Here is a 13,505-nt window from a genome sequence, read left to right on the forward strand (position 1 = left end):
AGCATTGACAATACTAATATGTACTTGTAGCAGAAAAATGCATAGATTTATTGAAAATGTGAAATGTAGGCATAATGTCTTCTTAAGCTAAGACCCTTAACATATTGAAATGTCAAAATATCAATGAATTCTTTATATCAGACAACTAAATTTAAGGACTATATTAAAAAAATGAAGGAATCAATACAAAAAAGTTGTACAAGTTGTTGTTTTTTTTTTTTTTTTTCGCCGACATAGAAAAGATACATTCACTTAAAATAATTTTGTGATCTCCTTATTTTGTTATCTAAATTTATGGCAAAAATATCAATCATGAATCTCAGGGGAAATTTACCTATGTCACTTGCATTAAATAACTTATGGAGCACAGAAGACCATCAGCCAAGTCTACCACATGAATTAGTCTCGAACCTAATACCATTGCAAGTACAGTAGAACGAAAATAAATAGTTGCAAATAGACAATCTAAAATGCATAAACAAATAAATGAGTGAGGAGTTAAAGTAGCATATTAAAGAGAGTTGACAAGAGTCAGAAACATATGCAAGCTTCAAAAGAAATAGGTTCAAAGATCTATGACCTATAAAATGGTCTCTTAAAGTTGTCCAAGTATCAATGTTCAATAAGTAGCAAGTATTGCAGTTCAAAATCAATATGTTCTAATATATAATAGTCTCATAAATTATCCTAAGAGACTGACTCTGTCGCATACTAATATGACATTTTTGGAAAGATCTTATTCTGCTAGTAAGTTCATGTGTGTAGATTCAAAACCACAAATTTCTATGTTATCTAAAAAACAAACTGGCATCTCTATAAAAATTTATAATAGCATCAAATATTGAAGATAGTATTCTATCCTACCATTGTGCCATCCTTTGTTGGGTAATCATTACCATATATGTTCAACATTGGTTTCCTACCATAACCACTTGTTGGATGAAAGGCATGAGGTTATTTGGAATTCCCTTTGGATATTCACCAATCTGGCTACTTGGGTGAGCTCCAACTGGGTTGAAGTAGCTTAGTAAAATCATTCTCCGCTCTAGATCTAACTTATAAATATCATGGGCTATATCTTCAAGGAAGAGTTGAAGAAACATATGGAAAAGGCATTAATTTTTGTAGCTACATGGTCCATCTAACCACTAATAACGAAATTATTTTAAGCGAAAAAATGTAAGAATCTACTTAGAAAATATTAATAGTTATTAAAATAGAAATCACACTCAACAACTAAAAAATACAATATGGAGATATAACTATTGGTGCACACATCAAGTTGAACAACATACCTTAGTGCATCCATAGGGATTCATTGTAGAAAGTTGGAAGTATTCTACACAAGGAATCACCTTGGGTTGTCCATAAACTGTAGTTGATGATGAAAAAACCATTTGATAAACATATTTGAGTAAAACATGATTACGCTTCAAGTTAAATTACTAAAAATAATTTATGAAATTAACATCTAGTAGTGTCATAACTGAGCAACATACCACATTGATACCCATATCCTTGTATGCAATGGACATACTAAAATGGATCACAATCATCCATAAATGAGCAGCAGACAACACCGATATGCATATCCTTGTATGCATACTAAAATGGATCACAATAATCCCCAACTATCTTACTCACTTGCATCAGCTTCAATGAAAACATTTTATATATTGATCTCAGAGCAACACTGAACAAAGATGTTATCCTTCCTTATAATTTTCATTTTTTTCTCTATTGACCCATTTATTATGCCACTAGGGAGGAATTGGAAGCATCAAGATGATACACATCTTAATTAGAAAAAATAACAAAATATATTTTGAGATTCTATATCAAATTAAACATGCAACTTTCACACAATCAAAACAGATGACAAATTTGCTTAAAATCAGGAATTTTTGTGCTTGTATGCTATGAAACACAAGTATTTTGAAAATCCATACCATTACATATTTCATATCTGTAATCATAGTGAATCAGGTATCACAAAAAATGATGCCATTTTAACCAAATGGATGACTTATTTAGATCTAGGTGAAACAATGTAAATTTTTGAAAAATATTCTCAAGTCAAATTGGTTTTATAATGCCCTCTTTGAAAAATATTTGGGAACTGATTTATGTACTTGTAATAAATTAGATAGAATATCAAAATGATGATTTGATCAACTAAAATATCTCAAATAATTCCTTGATAACTCTACTATCATTCGAACTCGTGAATTAGCTTGAGCTGGTGCCACGAATAACCACCAGGATAACAAATTTATGAGCCACTGCATTTTGTGGTTGCACAAGTTTATTAGTTCTTTTGGAATTGTTTCTAAAGTTGATCCAATTCTTACAAGATAAGAAAGTATCTACTAAAAAACTGAAGTTAAAAAAGAAACCAAGAAAATCAAGGATATTTCAAATCCACATACTTCAGCCTTCAAGGAATCAGATATGAATAGAATGAAGAAATAGCCATGGGATCACCATTGTCATCAATGTCCACTAGTATGTACATCAAGTAATTTGAAAAGCAGGTATTAGGATCCCTTCCACTAAAACCATATCAAAGGGACCAATTCATATATGTATGAATATCGAATGCTCTCATGGAATGAAAATCATGAATGAATTTCTCAATCATCTCAACAACCAAAATGAAAGCATCAGATTCATGATGGAGGTGGAAAATAATAGGAGAATTCCCTTCGTTGACATTCTCATAAAAAATAATTAAGATGGATCCTTATTGGCTTATCCTATCAAGTTTACCAGAATAAAACCCATACCACTGAATACTTGCATGTAAATTCTCCTCATTATCCAGTGCAAAAACAAGCTGCAATCAACACTCTAGTAATGAGCCACTAAGATCTTTGAAGATGAGCATAGAGCAAGAACTACAACACTTGGAAAAGGTATTCAAAATAAATGGCTATAGTGAGAGACAATATAACAACACTCTCCTAAAGGAAAAGATGATCCCCAAAGAAGGCAGGAAGAAGAGAATGCAATATCAAAAATAACATTGCCTTACATCAGGGGAGTGACATAAAATCACAAAAACTATGAAAAGGGGTAGCACAAAATTCACCATCTCCCCCCAAATACCATACCAGGAAAGTTAGACTATGTAAAAGGCCTAATCAATCCTAAAATGAAGAAAGGAATCCACACTATAACATGTTCTTTTGGAAAGATTTACATTGCAGAAACTGGTAGGTATATGCAAACTAAACTTAAGGAGCACTATGCTAATATCATTTGATAACTCTACTATAATGCCTCTACATTGGCACAATTCTATAATATACATAATTATAAATATCATTAACAGTTGCAAGGTTTAGAATTACCTTTCTGCAGCCATGTTTGGCCATAATCTCATATAGGTTTGAAGTGCCAACTAGATTGTTCTTATAATAACGTAATGGAATTGCTACACTTTCACCAATAGCCTTCAATCCAGCAAAATGTATCATGACATCAAATCTACACCATGACAAAGAAAAGCTTCTAATTAGATTAAATAATTTACTACTCATAAGGGTTCTGGTGCAAGAAATGGAAGGATAGTACACAAAATCAAGAACAGAGAACCAGCCACCAACAACTCAACCATCGGAATAAGTAGTCTAAAGCTAGATAATATTTGATAGTCTGCAACTATCTCTAATTTATATATGGTGCTAATCAACATACTGAATTGTAGATGACAAAACACAAATTATGACCTAAGCAATCTTGAAACAAAAGATAGCTACAGATGTAAAAAAAAAGGGCATACAAATGGAATATGTAAAGGAATGATTCAGAACATTTTATACCCAATAAAAACATCAAAATAACAACAATAAACATATAACATTTGATTCAGTATCTAGAATGTAGAATGTAACATGCATAACCAAATATACTACTTACTTGGCCAATGAAAAAACCTTCTTTATATCCTCTTTGTTGCAAATATCTCCCTGCAATCATAAGCACAGTTCACTTTGATTATTCCTATCATTTATAGTACCATTTTTTCTATCATTACACCCTAACCATAGTTTAATATATATTCAAAGATATAAGTGACTCTTCTAAAAAAATAGAATACAACTAATTTACAAAGGAGACTTCATTGTTGCAAATGACATGCAAATTGAAGGCTTGTTGTCCATGATGATGGATGTAATTTCCTCTCGAAATATCAGACATTTTACAAAATTTACACAGTTCAATATCCAGAATTCCAGCATCATGGTTTTTTGTTGAAATCAATGCAATCCAAAGGAGGTGAAAGGTACAACTAGTTAAAATGATCTATCTAAAAAATGAATCTTCCCAAAAACCATAGTAATACAAGCCTTAACAATTTAAGAGTAAGTATATATTTTAAGAAAATACGAAAGATAGGTCATATCATCTAAGGACTTATGCTCTATCACCATGCTTACCAATTTGTCTTGTTGAAGTTAAAATTTCCTCAAATTTCAAAGCCTGCAACTAAAATCATAGTCTTTTATAGGAATTCATTCTTTTAACATGACTTTTTTGGGTTATATAAAAGTAAATTAAAATAAAATAAAAATTTGATACCTTCACCTGTCATACATTCTTGTCAATGCTCCCAATACATTCTCACTTGTTCTTCTGATGAAATCGACTGTAATTTGTGTCCCTAAACACTAATGGAAATTGAAAATTTGTTCCTGGAGCAATACATTCTGTGCCTTTTCTTGAAGAAATGCAGTTTGTTGTTGTGCTTAAAACACATGTCGTTGTTGAAAACCTGGAGATTTGAACAATTCCCTATGGATGTGCTTAAACCTAAATCAACCTGTCAGAACAATGATCTATGTGGCACTAGAAAAAACTATTGCAGCACTAGAACTCCACAAAATAAACAACTTCAAATTATAATTCTTAGAAATCTCTACCAAATTTTGGGAAAAGAACCATTTCCTCCTACACTAATAAAACCTAACATTGAATCATTCGAAGCATTTGTTTCCCTATACTAGCTAGAGAGAGAGAATAGTAGAGTGCAATGAATGTGCCATTATTGGTTCAATTCATATCTAAGGAAAATTATCAGGACTTGTCATAATTAAATATTGATTACCAACCAATCCTCAACCTGAGGTTAACTACTTCCTTCACTTGTCATCCCTGAGTCAGAGTTTTATCCATGGCACATTCAGACAATGGCTCACTGTATTATTCTTATTACCGGGGCCACGTGAATATCATTAGGTGCAGAGAGAAATGACCCACATTTCGATTTTTCTATTGCTTGTTCAATTTGTGAGCATGACACCCTCAAATCTAAAACACTTTAAACTCCAACCATGGAGTTGTTGTAGTAATAATCTTATCCATCCACCCACGTTACAAACAAAAACTTGTAGGTTCAACGCACTCAATCCAATGGAGATGGTAGTTTCTAGCTTTTGAAAGAAAACAACATCCATCTACATGAATACATAATACATAGATGTTTTTTAAAGAGATGGTAGTTTCCAGCTTCCGGAAGAAAACAATATTCATTTATCTAAATATATAGATGGTTTTTAAAGAAAATAAATAGCTAGTTGTGTAGATCTAGCTCGAGTTGTTTGGTGAACAATCTCTTTTCCAACGGTATAGATTCAAGTATCCGTGAACAATCCATTTTCCGACAGTATATATTCAAGTATCCATGAACAATCCCTTTTCCAACGATATAGATTCAAGTATCCATAAACCCTTTCCCCAACTGCAGAGTTTCAGTCTCCAAAAACATGTGATATTAGATATTTGACATGTGATATTATCATCACAATTTTCATCTAAAAGATGTTAGAGATGATATAACTGTAATGCTTTGTGGACCTTCATAACCAATAGTAGAAGATACCTCTGAAATCTCGTTATGTTTGATTTGAAATTTCCTTTCAATGTCACAAATATCAAGAACAATACAAGATCCCTTCTCTGTAGTAACATTTTTCTCGTTGCAACTAGTAATCACACTAATTCCTTTATGTGCTACTTCTCCAGATGCCATAGTCTGCCCTGGTTCCATGCACTCTCTTTTTTCGATCAAAGTTTCCTGACTTATATGCGATGCTCCTGGAAATAAGAAGATGTTAATTACCTTTTTGTTCACCCTTTCCTTGGTCTTCATGTTCAAGTACATAGGTAGAATGATATTCCTTAGCATCAAGCCAGTCAATACTTTTATTTTGTTCGTAAGACAAACTTATGTCCTCTACATCTTTATCAGACAACTTATTATAGCCATAGTTCTTGTCATGGCCCTCTTCTTTTGCCAACCTTGTTTGCCACCTGATGTGTAATTTGCACAAAATCATTGTTAGAAAGGCCTGCATGATAATTATTTGGCTCTCTAACATCAGAATCAGAGGCCCTTCTGCATGGAACATATACTTCACTTGGATTTTCTTGGTCTTCATTTCCAACCTCTTTTTCCTTTTCCAAGCAGTGTTCACTACTTCCTTGGCTGTCTCCTTGTACACTAATGCCCTTGACATGTACCTTTTCTTGTTGTAAATTAATTGCATCCTGTATTTGGTGTCCACCAAGTACCTCTTGTCCGTCTCTTCTCTCTAGTTCATATTGTTTTTCACAATTGAATCCAATCCATCTTTTCCTTTGATGTACAATTCTTCAACATCATAATAGAACTCATCCCTTGGTTGTTCCCCACCCCTGTTTGAACATGAGTGCTCTTGTATTCTGTCTTCAATAAGGCCCTTTATACCATCCCCTACCATAGCAACATTTCTAGTTTCCAAATCCCTCATAGAGGAATTCAAAGCATCCTCCTTTTTACCAGTAAATTCCAAATTTTGAAATGTATCCAAGTTAGTTCTAGAAGCATCTCGATGATCCATGGAATAGTGATCATTCTTGTATTTCTTCATATTCAACACATTTTGACCTACTACATCATCACTCCGAGGTGAATTGAGTTTGGATCCATAACCTGATAAACCATCCTGGCCTAAATTCTCTCATGTTCTCATGAAAGTTGTTACAAAATTTCCTACGACATTTGCATTCTCATCTTTTGAGATTTCAGTCACAACTATGCTTCCCAGTGAATTCATCTCACGTTCATCCACGCTACTCGTTTTGCTTGAGAATGGATAGAGAATCCTTCACTAGTACCTTTTGAGTTCTCACTAGGTTCACAATATTTTCTTCTTTCTATCTCAACAGTCCCCTCTGCCAAGTCTTCCTTTCGCTCTTCCCTTTCACCAAGGTCTGAAGACAAAATTTGAGCTCTATTGCACATTTCCAACTTTTTTTCATTATTTTCACCATTAATCCTACACTGCACTCCTCAATAGGTATAGCAGTTTTGGATTTGGTTATATTTCTCTAGAAATCCTCTGTATTAACCTCTCGAGAGCAATTACTATAAAAAAGAATATTCAGTTCTTTATCTTCCCATAGTGCACATCCTTTTTTTCTTTCTTTCCAGAAGAAAGCCCATGGTTCCTAGGAATTTCTTTATCTACATTCTATCCAAAATTTACACTTCTACTAGGGCTTCAGGATGGGTTAGGAAGTCTTAGTGTATCAACCTCTGAATGTTATTCCCTTGTCAGATAATTTTCCAGAGTGTGAATCTTTCTCACCTGATGCATTTCTACTACATTACTATGCTTTCCCAACCATGGATTCATTGCGGCTCCCTAATAGAAGTGAACTTTGGACACTTTTGATTGAAATATTAGATGGTGAACTAGCAAAGAGGACTTATTACTAACTAAACAAACCATAGAACTCTGAGTATCTTATTTTTTGAACTAGACTAGCAACTTTTGCAAATATATAATGAATCAAATACAAACTTTCCTCTTAACTGTAAAATCAAGCAGCAAATTTCCTTTGTTATTTATCAAAAAAGCATTGTTGGAACATGAACAAATTGATTTGTTCATTTAAAACATTCAAGGGATATAGGATCAACTATATCATTAAAACAATAACATAAGAAAAAAAAGTAAAAAATAATGACAAGATGTGGTGAAGTTTCAGTGTCTTTACCAGATTGTTGTACTGCAATCATATCAGCTGAAGCAATCAGTAGAAACCATACATAGTGGCACAAGAGTTGTGTCCCATCTTTTCCCATGGAATCTTGTTTGCCCCATGCAAAAGGAAAAAATAGATATTCCCTTAGTCCACTATAACATAAAGTTGCATTCTTCACCCATGTTTCTTTCTAATATTTTTCAACAACACCTTTAATGTCATTTTCAAATCAATAAATAATAAAATTACAATTGTATTAAAGTTTGACTTGATTAGAGTAAATGAGTCCTAACTGAAAACAAATTTATAATAATAAGGTGCATGAGGCTTCATTACACTTTTAAACTTGAAGAATATAGAGATAATAAATCAAAAGTTCCTAAATTCCCAAACCATGCCAGTTTAATATGAACTATCAACTCAATTAGAAAATTGGAAATTTCTGGAGAGGGAATGAGAGAAATTTAATGCCACATGACAATATCCATCCAACACTTCCCTCTGAGTTGATTAGAGGAAAATAGATGCATAACAAATTCTAAAGAGACACACAATTTATTTATCTATAAATAATGGAATGCCACTGATGAAATTTGAAATAAATTCATAGTATTACAATCTCCTTGCAAAATGAAATGACAAGGTAATCCTTGATAATTGATTTCAAATCCATTAGATGAACTTGCAAATTTTTTTAGGAAAATGCATTTAGCATACCAGGATCCATATGTTGAGAAAGCCAAGCCTTTCTTTTGTTCCAGCAAAAGCCTTCATAGCAGCAACAGGTAGCTACAACATCTTCTTTGCTACACATAGACACCCAATTGTTGTCTTTGCGTTTACGAACATGTCTTGAAGTAAATAATATTTTCTAAAAGGCTTTTGTTCCCCATTAAGAGATCATTTTCAAAGAACATTGGAAATATCTCCTGCATCAAGCCTTATAACCATGTCCCTCACTTCACTTCTTTTACTATCAGACTGCCTTTGTACAACAACCATAGCCTCAACCTCTGCCATGGAGTCCTCCCTGTTTTCTAGAATGTCAATGCTTCAGACAGATTCTTGAATACCACTCATCAGTGCACCACTAATAGTATTAGGATGCTCTTTACATGTTTCCTCCCCAGCAAAGAATAAACAATTTTCTATAGGCCTGCCCAAAACATCGTAGTCCTCTCCAGAAGCACCAAAGACAACATAAGAATAAGCACCCCTATTGAATCGGCCACCAACTCAGTTTGTAGAAACAAATGCAATGGGTTTTGGTATAGTAGTTTCTCCAAACAACTTTCAGAGGATCATGACTGCATGTTTAACATGATCGGAGGTTTCTAAATCCTGACCATCTATTGCAACCTTTCCAACAACAATAGAAATCAGAACTAGTGCACCAACTATTTTCTTCAGATTCCAAAACATAAAACATCAGCCCCATAACTCTGTTCTCTTTGCAGTTGCCCCAAAATAATCCACACTCTCATCCAAAAATACCTTTGAGAATCCCATAACTACCTTGTTCAAGACACCAAATCCAAGTTGTTGAATGGAGGCTAATTTCCAATCTGGAAAATCTAGTGAAAACTCTTTTGTATTTGCTTTCAAGTAGCTAAGGGGTACAGTTATTAGAACTACATCACCAACAACTCCTAATTATTCTCAGTGCAAACTTTGACCTCTCTCTCTATTCCACCTTTTGACTTTGGGTCCTTTGTAGAGTATGAAATCTCTGTTACAACATGACCTAGCTGAATATTAAGACCTTCAGTTAATGCCTCCATAATAGTGCTATAACCTCCTTTAATCATACAATGAGCTCCTCCAAAACCTCTGTAAGTATCATCATGATTCCAGTAAGGGAGTGAAACCCCACTAATTTTTGCTGCACATCCATAGTACAAATTAGAAAATTGCCAATCCATAACTCATCTCTCAAGTGGATTGTGGCTCTACTATTCCATGCTGGAATTTTCAGATAAATTTAGTTTATTCCATGTTAATTCCATTTTCCATATCTGCAACTATTAAAACGTTACTTTCAGAAACTGCCTTTATGCTAGAATCAACTGTTGCACTCAATGCCTCTAAGTCTCCTGGTGAGGAAACCGGAATTGTGCTTTGACAATTATAATTGTTAAGAAGACCTTTATTGCTTGCCAACTATGAACCAGTTGAGCTTGATAGAGCAATGCATCACTTTTTTTAGAGCATGTTCTAACCCCTCATCCAGAGAAATGTGCATTGCTACATCTCCATTCTAAGCAATAAGAATCACCATATCATCAAGTGGGACATTATACTCTGCTTCAAGTGCCTCATCTAAGGTGGCAGGAACTTTTGACCAGTCACATAATCATATAGAGGGAAGTAACTATTTAGCACTGTCAACTCTAGGCCAAGTTGTGTACAAAGCAATGCAGATGGATCTAGTTTTCTTTCTGTTGTCACATCTACCTCAACACCAGTAATAATGCTAACACCTAGATCCATTGGCACTGAAAGTGTTGAAAAATCTATATAAACTCTTCCACCTACCCTATCTCATGCTTCCAAAACAATTACATGACAATTTAGCCACTGCAAATTCCTAGCAACTGCTAGCTCAGAAGGCCCTGCACCAATAATAATTATCCTTTTCTGACTTTCTGAAACAGAATTTCCATCATTGGCCTGTGATGCTGCATTTCACTTGGATTCTTGTTTATCAATTTGTCAGTCCACTTGCAAATCATGCTTACGAAGATTATGCAAAACATTTTCTCTATCAATATCACTAAACTCATCTTCACCATAAGAATTTTTTATCTGGTCCAAAGCATAATGAACTTTGAGTAATGGATCCACTTCAATTTTTACTCCATGATCCTTTCCTAAAAAAACTTCATTTTTAGTCTCAGCCAGAAATGTCTCTTGTTCCTAGCTTATCATCCTTGTGGGCAACAACAAATTCAATTTCCACCTCATTTTTGACAAAAGAGTTTCTTACAGCCTCAGTTAAATTCCCTGTTGTATTGGGTACAACCACTGGGGATCTCTCTATTTTCATAAGAGAAATACCACATTCTTCATAATCCATTTTATCTGATTCTGTTGACCAGAAGTTCTGGAAGTTTGTTTCTCTTCATATATTCCACATTAAGCAACATTGTCTGGTTTTCACCTTCGACCTAAATTTGATTCTTCCCATGTGAAAGGTTTTCCTCATAATCCTTAATATGACCAAGAATGAGAGCAACCTCCTCTTCTCCATCAATCCCTTTGTCGCCACAATTTTCTGTCTACAGACTCTCTTTTGAAAGCTTCGGCTTTGCCTCAAAATCATCTTTCGTTTTTGGTTTTTTCATTGCAACACCAACATTTATATACCCCTGCAATAATAATCATGCACATTGTGAGCCAAAAATTCTCTTCTAATTAGATTTAATTTTTTTAAGGTTATAACAGATGCATGGAAATACATTAATGACTACCAAAGATGCAACTCCTTTGAAACAAGACAAATGCAGTAAGTTTATCAAGAATTTTATCATAAATCAAAGAAGAAAATAATTTTTCAAATAACTAATAAGGATCTAATTTGCAAACCTTGAATGGAAGACGTTTTCTGAGAGTATTTCTTCAAGCTATGAGACAACAAAAAGCTGACCTAAGTGCACCTTCTGCAGCCTTGTAGAGTGGATTCATAGGCAGAGTTTTGAGACAATTCTGGGCATTCACACATTGATGATTTGGTATGGATTTTCGATAGCATTTTAGACCTCCTTTTTTTCTGAGCACGTCTGAGATTGATACGCTGGTTATCAATGCTCTGCGACCTATCTCAGTGACTGAAGGCACAGATCTATGCACATCGAGCTCCAAAAATCAAACAAAAATTTGGGTGAAGGTGGTTGACTGATCTGTGGCTGAAGCAAGCTTTTGAAGCTTATTTCTTAAGGCCAATCCAAGAATTGAAGGCTAAACTGTGATGCCCTAACCAGACTCCCACCAAACAGGGCACAAACAATGGTATCATTTTGAATGTTCTTAAGGACATTTGGAAGGGAGATCTGTGAGACTTCTTGGCATGATTTTAATTCCTGGCATAATTTTGAGGATAAGTCCTTTGTTGAGATCTTGTCAAAAGCATGGTATATTGGAAGGATGTCGCAAACAAATACCACAGATCCGAGCTCTTCTTTTGACTTACAAATCTGAGGCAGTTTCTGTGACAAAACTTGGCACTGTCTAACCAAATATCTGAGTGAACTTTGTGTGCACAGTTCAAGCTTATTCTAAGTCAAACATCTGTGGCAGTCTCGGTCTACTAACTGTTCTTTGCTCGACATTTTCATGGCATTTGTTCATATTTTTTTTAAGCATATTTTGCAAACTAATTCAGGCCCGAAGTCATTTCTGAAGTGAATCCATGAAGAACTTCTGTGCAAGCTGGAGTTTTAGCCTCTTATTTCTTGATGATTAAGCTCTACAATCCGGCACCTATCTGCATCCTTTCTTGAGGCTGCCTGTGTAAAATTCGTTCTGCAAAACTACATGTTCTAGAGGTATGCTATCTGATATTAATGACTGTATTTGAAGGACTGATAAAGGTCATGAACCTGTAACTTTAAGATTTCCTGGCGTTGATCTAATGATGTATTTATGGGGCACCTTGGAAGCAATATTAAGATTGTGATTGTGTGAACAATCGTCCTTCTTTTGGCATGTCTGTGCAAAGTTGAAGTTGACAGTGAATCAACAATTGCAGTCCATTTGTGATAAACCAACTCAGTATCCCTATGCAATAAATTTTTCTGATATGTGTCATGAATCAACAAGGGCCACTATGTTAAAAAAGACAGAATAAAATTTAATGTCCTTAGAGTTTGCAAATGTATTTGAATAAGACCAGAAGCAAGCAGATACAAGCAGAGGCAACAGACAGCAGCAAATAAAGGCAGAAGCAATCCTGAACCTCACTGTACATGTAAATTTGGGCTTTGGTCATCGCTGTAGTTGTGAATTGCTTCCAAAAGAGCGGAGACAGCATGATTTGGGTGATGTATAGTTCTTGTATTGAATGGTTGATGCCATATGGTTAAGAAAGGGTGTCTTACCATTATTACTAATGCCATGTGAAGCAGAGAATGTAAGTGTTTATGTTGTTTTGTCATAAGAATTTCTTCATGGATGTATGGCTGATGCTGTGTCTATGGTTGTTGATTTGATGAGTGAAAAACATGATTGACATGTTGTTGAGTTTGTTGGTAGTGGAGGAAGAATTGTTAAATCAGAAGATTCGTATTCTTCTCAGAAGATTAACAATCTTGAAGATCGAGGCTCAGCTTGCAAGGTTTTGAAGCTTCCTAAAATCTAAAAGTTAGAAAACATTAGTGTGATAAGATCTGTGGACTGACGTAGGGTTTGCGTACTCCAAATTGAAGAAGTAATTCTAACACTGTGCAGTAATCTTTCGGCCTCAATTTACAACA

General features: G+C 34.4%; 2 pseudogenes; both read right to left on the reverse strand.

Moving 5' to 3' along the window:
• Nucleotides 1–334: 334 nt before the first annotated feature.
• LOC149192803 (UDP-glucose 4-epimerase-like) lies at nucleotides 335–6,521 on the reverse strand (annotated as a pseudogene).
• A 1,317-nt stretch (nucleotides 6,522–7,838) lies between these two features.
• On the reverse strand, nucleotides 7,839–13,021 carry LOC149192804 (lysine-specific histone demethylase 1 homolog 3-like; annotated as a pseudogene).
• Between the last annotated feature and the right edge of the window lie 484 nt (nucleotides 13,022–13,505).

The sequence above is a fragment of the Pinus tabuliformis genome, chromosome 2_2 (assembly GCF_031772625.1).
Source record: "Pinus tabuliformis cultivar Carrire ecotype Pingquan chromosome 2_2, CPIR1, whole genome shotgun sequence".
NCBI lineage: Eukaryota > Viridiplantae > Streptophyta > Pinopsida > Pinales > Pinaceae > Pinus > Pinus tabuliformis.